The sequence below is a fragment of the Trachypithecus francoisi genome, unplaced genomic scaffold (assembly GCF_009764315.1).
Source record: "Trachypithecus francoisi isolate TF-2019V2 unplaced genomic scaffold, Tfra_2.0 Contig01461, whole genome shotgun sequence".
NCBI lineage: Eukaryota > Metazoa > Chordata > Mammalia > Primates > Cercopithecidae > Trachypithecus > Trachypithecus francoisi.
In genome coordinates, this window is record NW_022681433.1 from 19,226,714 (window position 1) to 19,245,365 (window position 18,652).

At 38.6% G+C, this 18,652-nt stretch overlaps 1 long non-coding RNA gene across 1 annotated transcript in view; it reads left to right on the forward strand.

The window, feature by feature from the left end:
- LOC117098579 overlaps window positions 1–2,127 on the forward strand; it is a 31,964-nt gene extending 29,837 nt beyond the window's left edge. Inside the window, exon 4 of the long non-coding RNA XR_004443478.1 lies at window positions 1,558–2,127. This is a non-coding gene — a long non-coding RNA (uncharacterized LOC117098579). The remainder of the gene's footprint in view (window positions 1–1,557) is intronic.
- The last annotated feature ends 16,525 nt before the right edge of the window (window positions 2,128–18,652 follow it).

The window sequence follows — 18,652 nt, forward strand, 5'->3', positions numbered from 1 at the left end:
GCGTCACCACACCTGGCTAATTTTTGTATTTTCAGTAGAGATTTGGTTTTGCCATGTTGGTCAGGCTGGTCTCGAACTCCTGACCTCAGGTGATCCACCTGCCTTGGCCTCCCAAAGTGCTGGGATTACAGAAGTGAGCCACTACACTCCACCTGACTTTTCTGAATTTGTTAATTTGTTTGCTGATCCTTTGTTTTGTTTTTCGAGGTCTTAAAAACTTTTCTTTTGAGCTATTGACAGCTTTCACAATTCAGTACACTCCTGTGAACAAAATTTGGAGCACATTTGTTTCTCTCTACCTGATTTCCCCAGAACTGTAAACTACTTGCAAGGATTCTTAACTTAGGGCAACACAGTTATTTGCATAAGTGCAATAAGAATCTGTTTTCATTTGTAACAGGATGCAATTGGAGAAATTGGTTGTTTTACCAAGGCTTTGACTGGAATGGTGTGCTTTCCTTTAAGGAATCAAACTTGACTTATAGAGCCAATAAGACCTTGGAAAAACTAGCATCATATTTTATGTACACAGTCCCTGTAAAGGGTTTCTGACCCATGGTAAGTAAAGAATGTCACTTACTGACAGGTACAGAAGTCCCAGGTTTATCTTGAAACCCAGAGAAGAGAAAATTTCACCCAACTCATGGGTATTTGATGGCAAAATCCATGGCTGGGCTGGGCTTTAAGAAGTCCTATCTGAGATTCCCCTTATGGAACAAAGTTCCATCAAAGCCAATTTAAAAGCCTATGTAAAAATCATAATTATTCTTGCTGCACTGCATACAAATATTTAGGCCAAGTATAATAAGCAAACCAGCCCTACCATGATTTGTCTTTAGTAAAATGGGGAACTGGAGAGAGAAAAAAATTATTTCAAAATAATTGTATATCTGTTGTTAGATTCTAGTGTTGCCTAATGTTTTTTTCCAATTTTTATTATTTTCTACGGTTTGGACCAAATTCTAATTTTTCTTGGCTACAAGTCTTCAAAATAATGTTTTCAATTTTTTTCATCTTTGTTTCATTTTTCCTAATTTGAAGTCACTGAAAACTAAGTCATGCTTCTTTAAAACCCTGCGAGCTGAAGACAGACAACTTCAACGTTGGAAGAAAATAACAGTAACCTGTTTACATACATAAGACACTTTCACACCTGCCTACTAATGTATGGACTTCAGAGTAATGTGGCCCATATCAATTATTACTATTATTATTTTTTGAGATAGGGTATCACTGTGTCACCCAGGCTGGAGTGCAGTGGCATGATCTTGGCTCACTGAAACCTCTGCCTCATAGGTTCAAGCGATTCTCCTTCCTCAGCCTCCCGAGTAACTGGGATTACAGGCACATGCCACCACACCCAGCTAATTTTGTAGCTTTAGTAGAGTTAGAGTTACATCATGTTGGCCAGGCTGGTCTCAAACTCCTGACCTCAAGTGATCCACCTGCCTTGGCCTCCCAAAGTGCTGGGATTACAGGCATGAGCCACCACTCGTGGCCTGGATTGTTACTTTGTGTGGTTTTTTCCCCTTCCTCCCCTCTATTTTCTCTTCACAGGACTCAAGACTTCGAAACCTGCTAAAAATGAGCTTTCCAGACCTACCCTTCTAGGAATAAACCATCTCAGCCCTGAGAGATCTGATGAAACCTGAGACCAGAGATTCATTTTCTTGTAAAATGCTTTCTCCAAAAGACTTTGTAAAGAAAAGGGGGAAATGTGAAAGGAAAATACCTCGGGCTCGTTCAAGCTGGGAACTGCGCAGGGCAAATCGGCCTCCCATTCTCATTCTATTCAAGTCATCCCTTTGCTCACACAGATAGATGCATATTCTGATTGCCTTCTTTGAAGAAACTTAACAGAAACTCTAAAGAATGCAACCATATCTGTCTCTTACCTATTTGTGACCTGGAAGCCCCTGGGGAGGGTTGGGGCAGGAAACCTTGCTTTGAGCTGTCTCCGCCTTTCTGGACAGAACAATGTACTTCTTACATATCTATGGATGGTTCATGTCTCCCTAAAATGTATAAAACCAAGCTGTGCCCCAACCACCTTGGGAAAATATCACCAGGACTTCTGAGCCTATGTCATGGGCACATCCTCAATCCTGGCAAAATAAACTTGCTAAATTAACTGAGACCTGTCTCAAAGTTTCAAGATTCACACTCCTATGCAAGGAAGGAAGGCAACATGTTTTCTAATGCCACACGAAATGAAAGCACAAAATGAAACGTGGACGCTTGAAAGAACAGTCTTTCTATAAGTTATTGTGACATGCTCCATAATTTATTGACAACAGAGTTGGTGATGATATTGATATTACACTGTCAAAATTTATCACCAAACATCTTTACATTTGATAAAAGATTGTGAATTTTTGTTTTCTGTCAGGAGAAGACAACTTATCGGAAAATCATGGATCCAGAATCCATTTCTTTCATCAAAAGCTAATTTAAACTTAACTATAATCTAACAGATAAATTATTGAATTTGACTACTAATGAATAGTTGAAGATGAGTTTAGAAATACAGTATCATTTACATTACTTTGAATGAAAGTTTAACAATGAATATTCTGAGCTTAATAACATGTTTAAAAATCTCTTCTTCCACCTTATCAACATAATTCTGTGAGGCTAGTTTTGTACAGTGTAGGTTATAAAAACAAAACATTAAAACAGGTGACATGAGTAAAAATGGCAGATTAAGAGAACATCCAACATTTTGTTCCTTCATAAGACTAATGAAAAGACTGGCAAAGAAAAGCAGAATCCATTTTTTTCAACTATCTTGGCATTAACCAAAGACTTTCAGCCATCCAGGGAGCATTTGTTCAATAAAAATATCTGAATCTTGGTAAGAACTGGAATCTTTATGACATTTTAAACTTACCTTAGGCCCATCTCCCACTCTTTAGCACAGCAATAGCCTAGAAAAATAACAACTGCATTCCAGTACTGAAGGATCAGAACAGAGCTGGAGCTCTTTCAAAGCCTCAGTCCCAAAGAACTGACATTGTTTGATCCATCCTTAGAAGTCTCCACTGAAAAGGCACATTTTTACTTGATGTGGCTTGAACTTGCCAAGTGTAAAAAGTCTCTCCCAGGGGTTAAGTGGTTTTTATTGAAAATAATTTTAGGCAAGTCTTTTAACTATGAGGCTGCATGAGATGGATGATAGTGCAAACAATAGACTAAGAAGATTAAAGGGAAAAGCTGAGGCATAAGATGTCTGTCGGAGCTTTGAAATGCTCTGACATATTCCTGAGAATTTGGAAGGTCATGGGCATACGTAGGCCTGTGGGCATTCTGAAGAAAGAGCTGAGAAGGCCTAAGCTGTTACTTCTTGGTGACCTTGAGGTTCTGCACAAGCAGAAAGTAAAGGCTAAAACAGCATTGTGAACTGCCTGGTGGAGTGTTAAAGGTATGACCCAACATATATATAGTAACCCACAGCAAAGATTTAGAGGTTTATTGGTTCCAGCATTTAAGGAAATCTCTGTTCAATCATTAGATGTCCAATCACTAAGCTAATTGATACTCCCATGACGACATATAAAAACAATACATACTTTATATAATTAGTTCAGAAAAGCCATGAAATAAATAAAAACAACATTTAACAGCAAGCAGCGATAACAAAATTGGGCAGGGAAGAATATGATTTTCAGACTTGCAATATTATATTATTTTAAATGTCAAGTTTTCAACATAAAATTGTGAGACATGCAAAGATATGTCCCATACACACACAAACGGGAGGTAATTGATAGAAGCTGGCCCTAAGAGGCCCAAATGTTGTGCTTACTAGGCAGAGAGTAAAATTAGCTATTTAAACATATGTTCAAAGAGTTAAAGGAAACTATGTCTGAAGAGCTGAAGCAAAGAATGACGTATTTGTCCATTTTCACAGTGCTATAAAGATACTACCTGAGACTGGGTAATTTACAAACAAAGGAGGTTTTATTGACTCACAGTTCCACACGGCTGAGGAGGCCTCAGGTAACTTAGAATCCTGGCAGAAGGGGAAGCAGGCACCTTCTTCACAGGACAGCAGGAGAGTAACCGAGAGACATAGCAATGGAGGAACCGTCACACACTTATAAAACCATCGGATCTCATGAAGACTTTCTCACTGTCATGCAATAAGCATGGGGGAACCGCCCCCATAATCCAGTCACCTCCCACCAGCTCCCTCCCTTGACACATGGGGATTACAATTCGTGATGTGATTTGGGTCGGGACACAGAGTCAAACCATATCAAATGATCACGGTGTTTTACCAAATAAAGAATAAAAATGGGTCAAAATTATTTAAAAAATAGTAACTCTGGAGTTGAAAGCGAGAATAAGTGAACTGAAAAATAAACCATAGGCACCTAATAGCACATTTGATCAGGAGGATAAAAACAATCAACAAACTTGAAGATAGATCAATTGAGATTATCTGGCCTGAGGAACAGAAAGAAGAAACAGGCAGGAAAATGATTAGAGACTTGTGGGACACTATTAAACATATCAACGTATGCATAATGGAATCCCAGAAGGAGAGGTGAGAGAAAGTTTCGGAAAGATTACTTGATGAAATAATGGCCAAAGCTCCCTAAACTTATGAAAAACACTAATATATACATTTAAAAAGATCAATAAACTCAAAGTATGATAAACTGAGAGAGATCCACACTGAGTTACATTATAATCAAACTGTTGAAAGACAAAGACAAAGAGAGAATCTTAAAAGCAGTGAGAGAGAAGGGACTTGACCTGTATAATGGATCCTCAATAAGATTAACAGTTTCTCATTAGAAAGCATGGAGGCCAGAAGGCAGTGGTATGGCGTATTCAAAGCCCTGAAAGAAAATAGCTGCCAACCAAGAATTCTATATCCGCAAAACCATCTTTCAAAAATGAAACAGAAATTAAGACATTTCTTTTTTTTTTTTTTTTTTTTTTTGAGACAGAGTCTCGCTGTGTCGCCCAAACTGGAGTGCAGTGGCCAGATCTCTGCTCACTGCAAGCTCCGCCCTTCAGGTTCACGCCATTCTCCTGCCTCAGCCTCCCAAGTAGCTGGGACTACAGGCGCCCGCCACCTCGCCCAGCTAGTTTTTTTTTGTAATTTTTAGTTGAGACGGAGTTTCACCAGGTTAGCCAGGATGGTCTCGATCTCCTGACCTTGTGATCCGCCCGTCTCGGCCTCCCAAAGTGCTGGATTACAGGCTTGAGCCACCGCGCCCGGCCGACATTTCTTTTTTTTTTTTTTTTTTTTTTTGAGGCGGAGTCTCGCTTTGTCCCCGGACTGGAGTGCAGTGGCCGGATCTCAGCTCACTGCAAGCTCCGCCTCCCGGGTTTACGCCATTCTCCTGCCTCAGCCTCCCGAGTAGCTGGGACTACAGGCGCCTGCCACCTCGCCCGGCTAGTTTTTGTATTTTTAGTAGAGACGGGGTTCACCGTGTTAGCCAGGATGGTCTCGATCTCCTGACCTCGTGATCCGCCCGTCTCGGCCTCCCAAAGTGCTGGGATTACAGGCTTGAGCCACCGCGCCCGGCCCGACATTTCTAAATAACAAAAGCTGAGAGGACTTGTCACTAGGATACCTATCCTACACGAAATACTAAAAGGAGCCCTTTAGGCTGGACTTAAAGGAGAGTAAGCAGTAACTCAGGTCTACATGAAGAAATAAAAGAAATAATAAAGGTAAACAACATACAGATGAATATTAAAAATAAATAATATAAGTGTATTTTTTGCTTGTAATTCATTTCCTTCTATCTGTTTTAAGAGACAGCTGCATAAAGCAATAATTATAAATCCTCATTGACAAGCACATAATGTATAAAGATGTAATTTGTGATGATAACGGCATACAGGAAGAGTAAAAAAAAGCTATACAGGAACAAAGTTCTGTAGACTACTGGAGTTAAATGGTATCATTTGCTTTAGATAAGATTGTTATTAAGTAAGTTATTAGTGGTAATTCACAGGGTAACCACTAAGAAAGAAAATACAAAAATGTAGTAAAAGAAATGAGAGAATTAAAATACTATATCAGAAAATATCTATTTAACACAAAGGAAGCCAGTAATGGAGAAATGTAGAAACAAAAGACATAAAAAGGTAGAAAACAAACAATAAAATGGCAGATGTTAATCCTAATTTATCATTAATTACATTAAATGTAAAGTAACTACATATTCTAATAAAAAAGCAGAGATTGGAAAAAAGATTATTTAACTTCTTTTCCTTCTTTCTTCTTTTTTTTTTTTTAATAAAGCATCTGTCTACAAGCTAGAAAGATTTTTTTTTAATGACCCAACTATACACTGTCTACAAAAGACAGTGTCCTTTAGATTCAAGGACATAAATAGATTGAATGATCAAGAACAGAAAAAGATATACTATGTAAACAATAATAAAAACAGAGATGGAGTTACTATAACTGATACGTGGTGAGATAGATTTTAAAACAAAAATTATGACTAAAGACAAAGAAGGGCATTTTATAATGAAAAAATGTTATTCAACAAGAATATATAATAATTATATGTATACATGTACCTAAAAGAACAGCTCCAAAATACATGAACGGAAACTGACAGACTTGAAGAGAGAACTATTTCATGTATTTTGGAGCTCTTCTCTTAGGTAACAATAATAGTTGGACATATCAATACCTTACTTTCTATAGTTGATAGAACAACTAGACAGTATATCAGCAAGGAAACAGAAAACTTGAAAAACACTATAAGTAAACTAAACCCCATAGATATCTGTATCACTACCCTACAACAGAAGAATATAAACTCTTCTTAAGTACTTTGGAACAGTCTCCAGTATAGATGATATTTTACAACATAAAACAAGTCTCAGTAAAACTAAAAGGCTTGAAAACATAAAGTATATGTTCTCTGACCAAAATAGAATGAAACTAAAAATCATAACAAAGAAATTTGGGAAATTCACAAATATGTCAACACACTTTAAATAGTAAGTAAAACAATAAGTCAAAAGAAATTAAAGCATAATTTGGGATGAATGAAAATAAAAACACAATGTACGAAAATGTATGGCATGCAGTTAAAGCACTACATAGAAGGGAAATGCACAGTTGTAAATGTGTACATTTAAAAAAAAAGAGAGTGGGCCAGGCGCAGAGGCTCAGGCCTGTAATCCCAGCACTTTGGGAGGCCAAAGCAGGTGGATCACGAGGTCAGGAGATCCACACCATCCTGGCTAACACGGTGAAACCCTGTCTCTACTAAAAACACAAAAAATGAGCTGGGCGTGGTGGCAGGTGCCTGTAGTCCCAGCTACTCGGGAGACTGAAGCAGGAGAATGGCCTGAACCCAGGAGGTGGAGCTTGCAGTGAGCCGAGATAGCGCCACTGCTCTCCAGCCTGGGCAACAGAGTGAGACTCTGTCTCAAATAAAAAAAGTAATAAAATAAATAAATAAGTAAAAAGAGGGCCAGGCACGGTGGCTCATGCCTGTAATCCCAACATTTTGGGAGGCCAAGGCGAGTGGATCACCTGAGGTCAGGAGTTCAACACCAGCCTGACCAAATGGAGAAACCCCATCTCTACTAAAAATACAAAATTAGCCAGGCGTGGTGGCACATGCCTGTAATCCCAGCTACTCGGGAGGCTGAGGCAGGAGAATTGCTTGAACCAGGGAAGCGAAGGTTGTGGTGAGCCAAGATCGTGCCATTGCACTCCAGCCTGGGCAACGAGCAAAACTCCATAGAAAAGAAAGGAAAGAAAGAAGGAGAACTTAAATCAATAGCCTAACATTCAACCTTAAGACATGGGGAAAAGAAAAGTAAACTAAACCAAAGCAAGCAGAAGAAATGAAATAATAAAGATAAGAGCAGAAATTAGCAAAAGACAAAAGAAAAATACAATAGAGAAGTTTAACAGAATAAAAAGCTGGTTCTTTGAAAAGAGGAACAAAATTGACAAAGTTTATCTAGATTCACCAAGAAAAAAGAAGACTCAAATTACTAAAATTGGAAATGAATGAGGGGACATTCCTATGAACCTTACATAAATAAAAGGGATTTTAAGGCAATAGTATGAATAATTTTATGCTAAAAAATTCAGATACTCTAGAAGAAACAAATTCCTAGAAATACACAAACTACAAAGAGTGACTCAATAAGAAACAGAAAATCAGAGTAGACCTAAAATAACTAAAAGAATTAAATAAGTAATTGGAAGACTTCCCAAAGAAAATCTGAGGCCCAGATGGGTTCACTAGTGAAGTCTACCAAATGTTTAAAGAAGAATTAAAAATAGGACAGGAGGAAATACTTTTTAACTCATTCTATGAGGCCAGTATTATCTTGATATCCAAACTAGGGAAACATAACACAAGAAAAGAAAACAGTAGACTAGTATCTTTTATGAGTACAGATGTGAAAATCTTTAACAAAATAGTAGCAAACCAAACCAAGCAGTATATAAAAGCATTATACATTACGACCAGATAGGATTTATCTCAGGAATGCAATGGTGCTTCAACAAATACAATCAATCGATGCTATACACCACATTAATATAATGAAGAAAAAGAACCCATATGATCACCTCGATTGACTCAGGAAAAGCATTTGAGAAAATCACACCCTTTCACGATGAAAAATACTCAACAAACTGGGGATTGAAAGGAATGTTTTCACCCTGATAAAGGGCATCTATGAAAAATCCACAGCTGACATCATACTTAATGGTGAAAGACTGAAACAAAACACTGTACTAGAAGTTATGCCCAGGGCAATTAGACAAGAAAGTAAAAGGCATCCACAGTGGAAAGGAAAATCTACACTATCTGTATTTGCAGATGACATAACTTACATATAGAAAACCTAAAGAATTCATATTACAGCTAATGAGTGAGTTCAGCAAATATGTAGGATATAATACCAAAATTTACAAATCAATTGTATTATGCATTAGCAATGAACTGCCCAAAAATGAAATTGAGAAAATAATTCTATTTATAACAAAATCAAAAGTAATAAAATACTTAAGTATAATTTTAACAGAAGTAGTATAAGATTTATTCATTGAAAACTACAAAATATTGTTAACTTACAGAAGACGTAAATAAATGTAAAGACATCCATGTTCATGGATCAAAATACTTAATATTGTTAAGATGGGAATACTCACCAAGTTGGTGTACAGTTTCAATGCAATCACTATCAAAATCTCTACTGATTTTTTTTTTTTTTTGCAGAAATTGACAGGCAGAGATTGCAGTGAGCCGAGATAGCACGATTACAGTTCGATTACAGTTCACGAGTACAGTTCACGATTACAGTGAGCTATAATTGCACTGCTATACTCCAGCCTGGGCAACAGAGCGAGACCCTGTATCTTGAAAGAAACAACAAAACACACATTAAAAAAACTACTAAATTTAAAAAGAGCCCAAAGTATAAGACTCTTAAGTGAAAATGTGTGTAAATCTTCATCATTTAGGCATTGGTTTCCTAGATATGATCTCAGTAATGTCTAAGTAAACAAAGACAAAAATAGACAAATCGGATTACATGAGCATCACAGACTCTTGTGCATTAAAGGACACTATCAAAAGACCGTCCTAAAGAAAAGAAAACCCACAGAATGAAATAAAATATTTGCAAACCATATATCTCATAAGCATCTAGTATCTAGAATATATGAATGAAGATCTCTAACAGTAAAAAAAAAAAAAAAAAAAACCATTAAAAAATGAGCAAATGATTTGAACAGACATTTCTCCAAAGAAGACATACAAATGGCAACCAGGTATTTGAAAAGGTGCTCAACATCATTGATCATCAGAGAAATGCAAATCAAAACTACAATGAGATATCATTTCAGACACACTAGAATGACTATAATAATAATTTTTAAAAGGGAAATAAATATTGGCAAGGATGTGGAAAAATTGGAACTCTTAATAAATTGCCAGTGGGTATATAAAATGGCACAACCATTGTGGAAAACAGTTAGCTAGCTCCTAAGAAAGTTAAACACATAGTTTTCATATAACCCAGCAATTCAATTCCTAGGGATATAGCCAAGAAAATGAAAATGTATGTTCACACAAAAGCTTACATTTTAATGTTCACAGCAGCATTATTCATAATAGCCAAAAAGTGGAAACAACTCAATTGTCCACTAACAGATGAATGAATAAATAAACTGTGATCTATCTACACAAAAAAATACTATTCAGCCACAAAAAGGAATGAATTACTAACACATTCTACGATGTGGATGAACCTTGAAAACACTATGCTGAGTAAAAATAGTCAGACAAAAAAGGCTACATGTTGTACTCCATTTATATGAAATGTTCAGAATGGGCAAAACTATAAAGAAACAAAACAGATTAGGAAGCGTTCAGGGCTGAGGGCAGGAAGACTGGGCAATGGTGGCCCACGAGCATGGGATCTCTATTTGGGGTGATGAAAACGTCCTGGAATTAGTGCTTTTGGTTGCACACCTTGTGAATCTGATATACTGAGAACCACTGAATTGTACACTTTAATTTTTTGGGGGGGATGGAGTTTCTCTCTTGTTGCCCAGGCTAAAGTGCAGTGGCACAATTTTGGGTCACCGCAACCTCCACCTCCCGGGTTCAAGCGATTCTCCTGCCGCAGCCTCCCAAGTAGGTGAGATTACAGGCATGCGCCACCTGCCCGGCTAATTCTGTAAGTTTAGTAGAGACGTGGTTTCACCATGTTGGCCAGCCTGGTCTGGAATTCCTGACTTCAAGTGATCCACCCGCCTCGGTCTCCCAAAGTGCTAGGATTACAGGCGTGAGCCACTGCGCCCGGCCAATTCCCAGCACTTTGGGAGGCCGAGACGGGCGGATCACAAGGTCAGGAGATCGAGAGCATCCTGGCTAACACGGTGAAACCCCGTCTCTACTAGAAAATACAGAAAACTAGCCGGGCGAGGTGGCGGGCGCCTGTAGTCCCAGCTACTCGGGAGGCTGAGGCAGGAGAATGGTGTGAACCCGGGAGGTGGAGCTTGCAGTGAGCTGAGATCCGGCCACTGCACTCTAGCCTGGGTGACAGAGCGAGACTCCGTCTCAAAAAAAAAAAAAAAAATGATACTATTATGGTACGAGAATTGTTTCTTTAAAAACAAGGGAAAAAATACATAGAAACAGTTTAGACATGCATTATCTTCTGTGAATGGCATTGTCAACAATCCAACATAGATTAAATTAATTAATAAACAAGAATCAGGCTCATTTTTTACAATAAAAACTTGATATTTTTATACATGCTGTTTATTCAAAACTTATAGGTTTTCTGTATGGGAATTACAATTCCCTTCATAACCTTTAGTTTAGTTTCAATGGTAGAATGACATGAATATTTTAATGTAACAATGTCTACTTCAATCGCCTATACACACACTTTTAGTAAGTATGGACCATTTTTGTAATTCTTGCCTTTTTTTCTATTTTAAATTTGTGCTGATAACATTGATTGAAATATAATCTTTTGTGTAGGGGCTGGGCACGGTGGCTCACGCGTGTATCCCAGCACTTTGGATGCTGAGGCGGGCAGATCATGAGGTCAGGAGATTAGGAGATTGAGACCATCCTGGCTAACATGGTGAAACCCCATCTCTACTAAAAATACAAAAAATTAGCCAGGCGTGGTGGTGGGCGCCTGTAGTCCCAGCTACTCGGGAGGCTGAGGCAGGAGAATGGCATGAACCCGGGAGGCGGAGCTTGCAGTGAGCCGAGATAGTGCCACTGCACTCCAGTCTGGGTGACAGAGCAAGACTCTGTCTCAGAAAAAAAAAAAAAAGAAAAGAAATATACTCTTTTGTCTCTTGAGTCTGGTAATAAAACATTTGCACTTGTATTTTTTGTGTGTCTTTGCTTTTTAAATTTTATTTTTCTAGTAATTTATTTTGATTATATTTTAAAAACTAACCTTCTGCAATGGATTCGAAATTTTAACACAAGATCTGGTCCTTCACTACAGATGCTTTGAGAAGCACTTGTGCAGGGCCCCTGGGTGTGGACAGAGTACTCTGTAATAAATTATCTACAACAGAAAGTTTACATCTTCCTAGGTAAATGTGTGAAATTTCTTCATTCTTTATCTTTTGTAACAGTGGCAATGTTGGCCTTCCAGATGTTCTGGAAGAGTGGGAAGGGGAGGGGTGACTGGCAGGGCTGTGACATAGTGGCGTACATATTCCATCATTCCCCCTGTTTCTCTCCTTCTCTTTTAGGTCTCCATAGAGGAGGCTGGCTCCTTCTTACAGAGCCTCCAACAACGATTATATTCTGGGCTTCAGCATCCTTCTCTTGCCTGTACATTAGTTTTCTTACTTTTCTTTTTTTTTTTTTTGAGACAGAGTGTTGCTCTGTCACCCAGGCTGGAGTGCAATGGTGTGATCTTGGCTCACCGCAACCTCCGCCTCCTGCGTTCAAGCAATTCTCCTGCCTCAGGCCCCCGAGTAGCTGGGACTACAGGCACACTCCATCGTGCCTGGCTAATTTTTGTATTTTTAGTAGAGATGGGGTTTTACCACGTTGGTCAGGCTGGTCTCGAACTCCTGACCTTAGGCGATCTACCCACCTTGGCCTCCCAAAATGCTGGGATTACAGGTGTGAGTCACTGCGCCCGGCCTGTACATCAGCTTTCTGTCCTCTGGAAATTTGTTGAAATTTCTTGTTTACTGATACCCTTCCATGCTTTTGTTGCGTGAGTTTATTCCTCTTTGTATTTCTACATGGTCATTTCACTGGGGTCTCAGGAGGGACACGAGGTGAACACATATGTTCAGTATGTCATCCTGAACTAGAATAGCCAGGTTTTGGTTATGGAAAATAATAATGCTGAATTTTTTTTGTCTGAGCATACATTTTCATTTCTCTGTGTAGATAGTTAGAAGTGGGTGTGTTTAACTTACTGAGTATCTGACAAATTGTTTTCCGAAGTGACTGTATCTTTTTTACATTCTCACCAGCAATGTGTGAGGATTCCAGTTCCTCTAAATCTTTACCAGAATGTGATATTTTCAGTTTTTCCGATTAGAGACATTTTAGTGTATGTGTCATAGTAGCTCAGTATGGTTTTAGTTCGCATTTCTCTAAGCACTGATAATGTTGAGCAACTTTTCATATGCTTATTTGCTATCATAATATATTCTTTGGTGAATTATCTGTTCATATCTTCTGCTGAACATTTTGAATTGTCTTTTTTTAATGGAGTGATAAGCGTTCTCTATTCTGATACAAGTCTTTTTTCAGACACATGATTTGCAAATATTTAGTCTCAGCTTGAGACTAAACTTTGCATTTTCTGTTTTCTTTTCTTTTTCTTTTTTTTGAGATGGAGTCTCACTCTGTCGCCCAGGTATTACAATAATAAACTTCCCAATATTAAACCATTCTTCAATTTCTATTTTTTATTTTTTATTTTTATTTTTATTTTTATTTTTTTTTTTTGAGGCGGAGTCTCGCTCTGTCGCCCGGACTGGAGTGCAGTGGCCGGATCTCAGCTCACTGCAAGCTCCGCCTTCCGGGTTTACGCCATTCTCCTGCCTCAGCCTCCCGAGTAGCTGGGACTACAGGCGCCCGCCACGTCGCCCGGCTAGTTTTTGTATTTTTAGTAGAGACGGGGTTTCACCGTATTAGCCAGGATGGTCTCGATCTCCTGACCTCGTGATCCGCCCGTCTCGGCCTCCCAAAGTGCTGGGATTACAGGCTTGAGCCACCGCGCCCGGCCTCTCAATTTCTAAAGTAAATTCTGTTTAGCTTACCCTTTTAATATACGGTTAAAATATTTTTATAATATTTTATGATGTTATACCTATATTCATGAAAAGATTATAGCTTCACATCTTTTTAAAGGTTTTTATCTTTTGTTATTAAGATTATTCTTGCTTCATAAAATGAACTCAATAATTGTTTGTTTTTTCTCTATGTTTTACTGCAGCCTGAATAGCCTATGAATGATGTATTACCACAGAATTTAAAGGCATTTACTTGTAAAGCCACTTAAGACTAAAATCATAGTTCTCAAATCTAATTGTATATTAAAATCACCTGGAGAGCTTTAAAAAATCTCAGCGCACGGGCCACACCCCTGATGAAGGAATTCAGAATCTCTGATGTAAGGATTTTTAAATGCAAAATAAAATGAAAGGCTCAATAGTTTATAAAGTTTGTGCTAGATCTAATATCTTCTGGTGTTGTCTGTAACTGGTCCAGTAGTAAACATTGATTCATCTGTAAGCTTTCTGACATCACCTAACTAATGGTGTCCATAGCAATAGAACTACAAGCTAGATTCTCTGCCTTTATCTTACTTTAATTGTACACCAAACTAATAAGGCAAAGCACGTAATATAATAACTATTTTAAAAGCAAATAAAATAAACTGTGGAAGGTTAAATGGCAAAGCCTCTTGACTCCCGTCACTTTGGCGTTTCAATCAATAATAGAGTCTAAAGACCAAACAATAAAACAATGGTTAACATAGAAAAAGAGAAACATGAGTTCATTAACTAACCAGGAGATCTTATTTCCAAAGAGTAAATCTGATTACATTGTTCCTGTTTAAAACCCTTCAATGGCTTCCTTATGCCTAAAGGAAAAAAAAAAAAAAATCCAAATTCCTTTGTGTGGCATAAGAGGTTCTTTGTGTAACACAAGATCGGGCCCCTCATCACCTCTCCAGTCGTATTTCTCAAAAGGCCTCTCTTGCTTCCTCAGTCATGCAAAATGTTCTGCAATTCTCTGAATGCTCTGGCTTTTCTTTTCCTTTTTGTGCCCATGCCTGTGCCCAAGTTATTTGCTTTTTCTGAAAGATCCATCTTTCAAAACCTTCTTTTCCCTCCCTCCAACCCTGTTGACCAACTTATCTTTTAAAGTCTGATTCAGTTTCAGGGCCATCTCCTCTGAGACCTTCCTTCCTGACTGCTTCTCGAGTTCCCCTATAAAACAGTGACTGCCCGAAGAGCAGCGACAGTTTGTAAATCATTCTATTCATGCTGCCTAGAACAAAGCCACACTTGTGTTTAATAAAGGTTTATCAAATGAATGAAGACTGGTCACCATTAGTCTTGACCCCTTCTATTTGAAATATGTGAAATATACAAAGTAAAAGATAATTTCTGATAAGGGCTGATATCGGGAACTGTGAGAGATCTGTTCACTGAACCCAAGGTCTTACCTATTAAATCTCTGCTGTTGCCAGTCTGCGCCCCTGGATTTTCAAGGGGCTCCGTGGAATTGGGAGGCTGATGAAGCTGGTGACTGCTGTTTTGGTGATTCCAGTGCCTTCTCCTTTCCTCAAATGTGGCCATAAGAAGTCAGGAAAGTCAATATGCTTTCACTAGGAAAAAAGGAGGAAAGCCTGCTTGAGTTGGCTGGTACATTTTTGATGAGGCGAAAATTCAAACAAAATTATGACCATAAGGACTATAATTGTTCTTTCCTGTTAATAACCTTAGTTAGCCAATTGGATTGTGAGTGTGTGGCATGCTTGTATCGTGTATGTGAGTAGGGAATGCACGTGCGTTAAAGTTCACATGTGCTTAAGAGCTTAGACACACCCGCAATTCGCAAGACAGCTTCATGTCCTGATGGGCTAAAGCTGTGTAAGAAACCTGAGCTGTAATTTCTCCACACAAATTTACGTCCTGGGGTGCTCACTTCATCCTGTGGTCTGTATGCTCTGTGGCTACACACCTGGCTGAGAACAGAATTAATGATGAGAAACGTGCCTGCTTCTCTGCATAAAAGATGATGTCTGAGTAGCAGGTCACCAAGGGAGGATTAAGAGCAAGAATGCGAGAATGTGCTCAGGAATCCGTGCGTGAGATGATGAGCTTGTGAGCTGATGTTGATTCTGTGCAGTTCCCAGTGTCTTATTCATAGGCAAGATTTTCTTGCTCTTCATTCAGCCTTTAATGTTTTAAGCAAAGATTCTTTAAAAGATCTAACAGGAAACAAGGAGCTGCAGTGAAACTTGAGCAGTCAGTTTGAATCTGAATAAATATTTGTCAGATTGGAGAAGTGCCGAAAACATTAAGATACTTGGAGATTTCTCTTTTTCTTTGGCAAGAAGCATGACTGGGACAGGTAAGGGCTACAAATTCTTCCGGATCACTCCCTCCCATGACGATCTCTCCTTTGAATTTGCACTTTGTAGTTTGACACAGATTAGTGCTTCCCAGTCCTCTAACGGTAACACATGCCTCAGTTTCCCTTCTCCGATAAGATTGGGATATCTTTGGGTGTAGAAAAAAAAACAGATGATCCTTTTTTTTGTAGCCCAGCAAGTTCCAGGCACATTAGAAACTGATTGGAAACTGGTACACAAGTGTTACTTGCTTAATTTATTACAAATCCTTTAAAAATGAGGTAATGACTATCATTTAAAAATAAAACCAAACTGTGAAGAACTTCTGTCTTCCTGTTAGTGGAGACTTTCCATAGAATTTTTTTTTTTAATGGAATGGGGAGGCAGTGGGCATGCTGAGTTTTCAATTGAATATTTTGCTGCAAAGAACTTTGGAGGAGAGGAAAAAAGAAAACGCAAAGCCAAACAAAGCTGGTATTTTTCAAGGGCTCATTTAATTTCAAAACCACAGTGTCTTTCATTGATTTTTTTACCTTTAAAAAGACAGCAATGCCCATCTGCTCCAAATCCCATCCAGAGATGAAATTATGAATTAAAGCTGTGTTACACATGTACAGTTGAGACATCCTCTGTTTGTGCACTGGGCCTGCCAGATGACACACTGAAATAGCCTAGGGTCTGTGCTTGGGGTGCTGCCAAGGGAGCAGATACACGGCTGATGAAAATCATCCATCATTTCACATCAGAGGTGCTCTATTCCTGCAGACTCCTGTTATGAACAATCTCATTTGATCTTATATTGAAACAGGCTGTCTTCAACACTTAGGCCTTGCTCCAGGCACAGTGAGGCAGATGGAATAGGAATCGCTCATTCCATGCCTGCATTTGTCGGAATTCTAGGATTTCATCAGAAGTTTGCTTGTCTGAGCCTAGCCTGACAGGATCAACTTCACTGAGTTGGGCTTCAATATCAGTTCTTATCTCCTTCAATCTGTGCAAAAACTCTCATGGAGGATAGTGTTCATCATTTTTTCACTTAAAGTCATATATATGAGTCTTCATATAGAGTGATTCTTTTTAGATTCAGTTTCTGGGAAAAAAATTAAAAAGTCACATGATCTTTCTGTCTGCTAATGATATTATGCACGTTGCTCTTGTCTCTATTTTTGCCTTGGCCTCCAGGAAGCTCAGAGCCACATTTACACTCAATTACAGAAATAACATTACATGCTAGTATTACCATATTTGTGATACTCTTTTCTGTTGATCCTTAGTTTCCATTTCCATTTTTCTTTTATTAAGCCTAACACAGTTTTTGTTGTAAGCTATATCAAAATCATTCTGGAGAAAGGCCAGGCTTATATAAATGGTAAAGCATAACCATCTTTTATTTCCCACCTAGGTGGTTTGTGTTTTACAGTATATACTTTTAGAAGAAATGGACTGTTTCTTTAAACAGATGAGAATCAAATATCTTGCTTCTTCATGAAGTTAACCACGGTTATATCATCGACATTGATACAGATGCCTGATAAAAGATCAGAATTGCGTTTGATAACCAAGTTTCTCTTACGCATTCTCAGCAGCTTTCAGTCTCTTAAATTTTTAGTCTTCTTTATTTACTACTCTTGAAAGTAAACACGGTTCTTATCTAAAATTAATATTATAATATTAAAAGAATTTATTATAAAATAATCTATTTAATCTTTTAATATTTAAAAGATATTAAATAAACTTACAAAGACAACAGCAGCTAAGTTAGAATGGCCATGACTGAATAGAGAAAAACTGTAATAAAATAAAATAAAATAAATAGGGAATGTATCCGTGAAATGTTAAGAAAGGCACTAGCCCAAATAATCAGTACTGAGACTGCACCTTGGGTTTGCTTTAAAGCCTCTAGCATGAAGCTGATGGCTGCCCAGTCATCTCAAGGGTCAGCGCTGTCCCTTAGGAGCTTACAGTTTAAGTCGACTAGGCAACTCCTAGCCTTGGGCAGAAGCTGAAACTCAGCACTTACACACAGTACTGATGTTATAACTCGGAACACAGGCTCCTCAGTTTCCTTTGATACTTTTTTTCCTGAGGGCCACTCACATCCCTCTTCTGTCTTCTTTCATGATCATGTCTTAACAATCATGTAAACTGAATCCTTTATCAGACACTCAGCGGAAGCAGACTTTGTCAATTACTGGTGGAGGGAGTGTCATAAAGAAGCTATCTCTGCAAACAAAGGTGACCTGGCAGGCTTCACGAAGCCTTCACGAAGCCAGAGGGCAGGGGATGTCCACCCTCACTCAGGACACCCTTGGGGCACTCTGCACGTCGCCCTGCACAGCTGCAACTAGTTAAGCCCTTCTGGGTACCATGTGTTTCCGTGACCTGCGCTTCCTGTGTCTTGTACTCAGAATTTTTTCCCATCACATCACATGATCCTGCAGTTGAGGGACAATGCTGACTTTTCCTCTGCCATCCTCCACAGCACACAGTGGGGCTCCTGCCACCCTGGGCCTTCTTGTGTCCTGGCTGAGCTGTGGACGGCTCC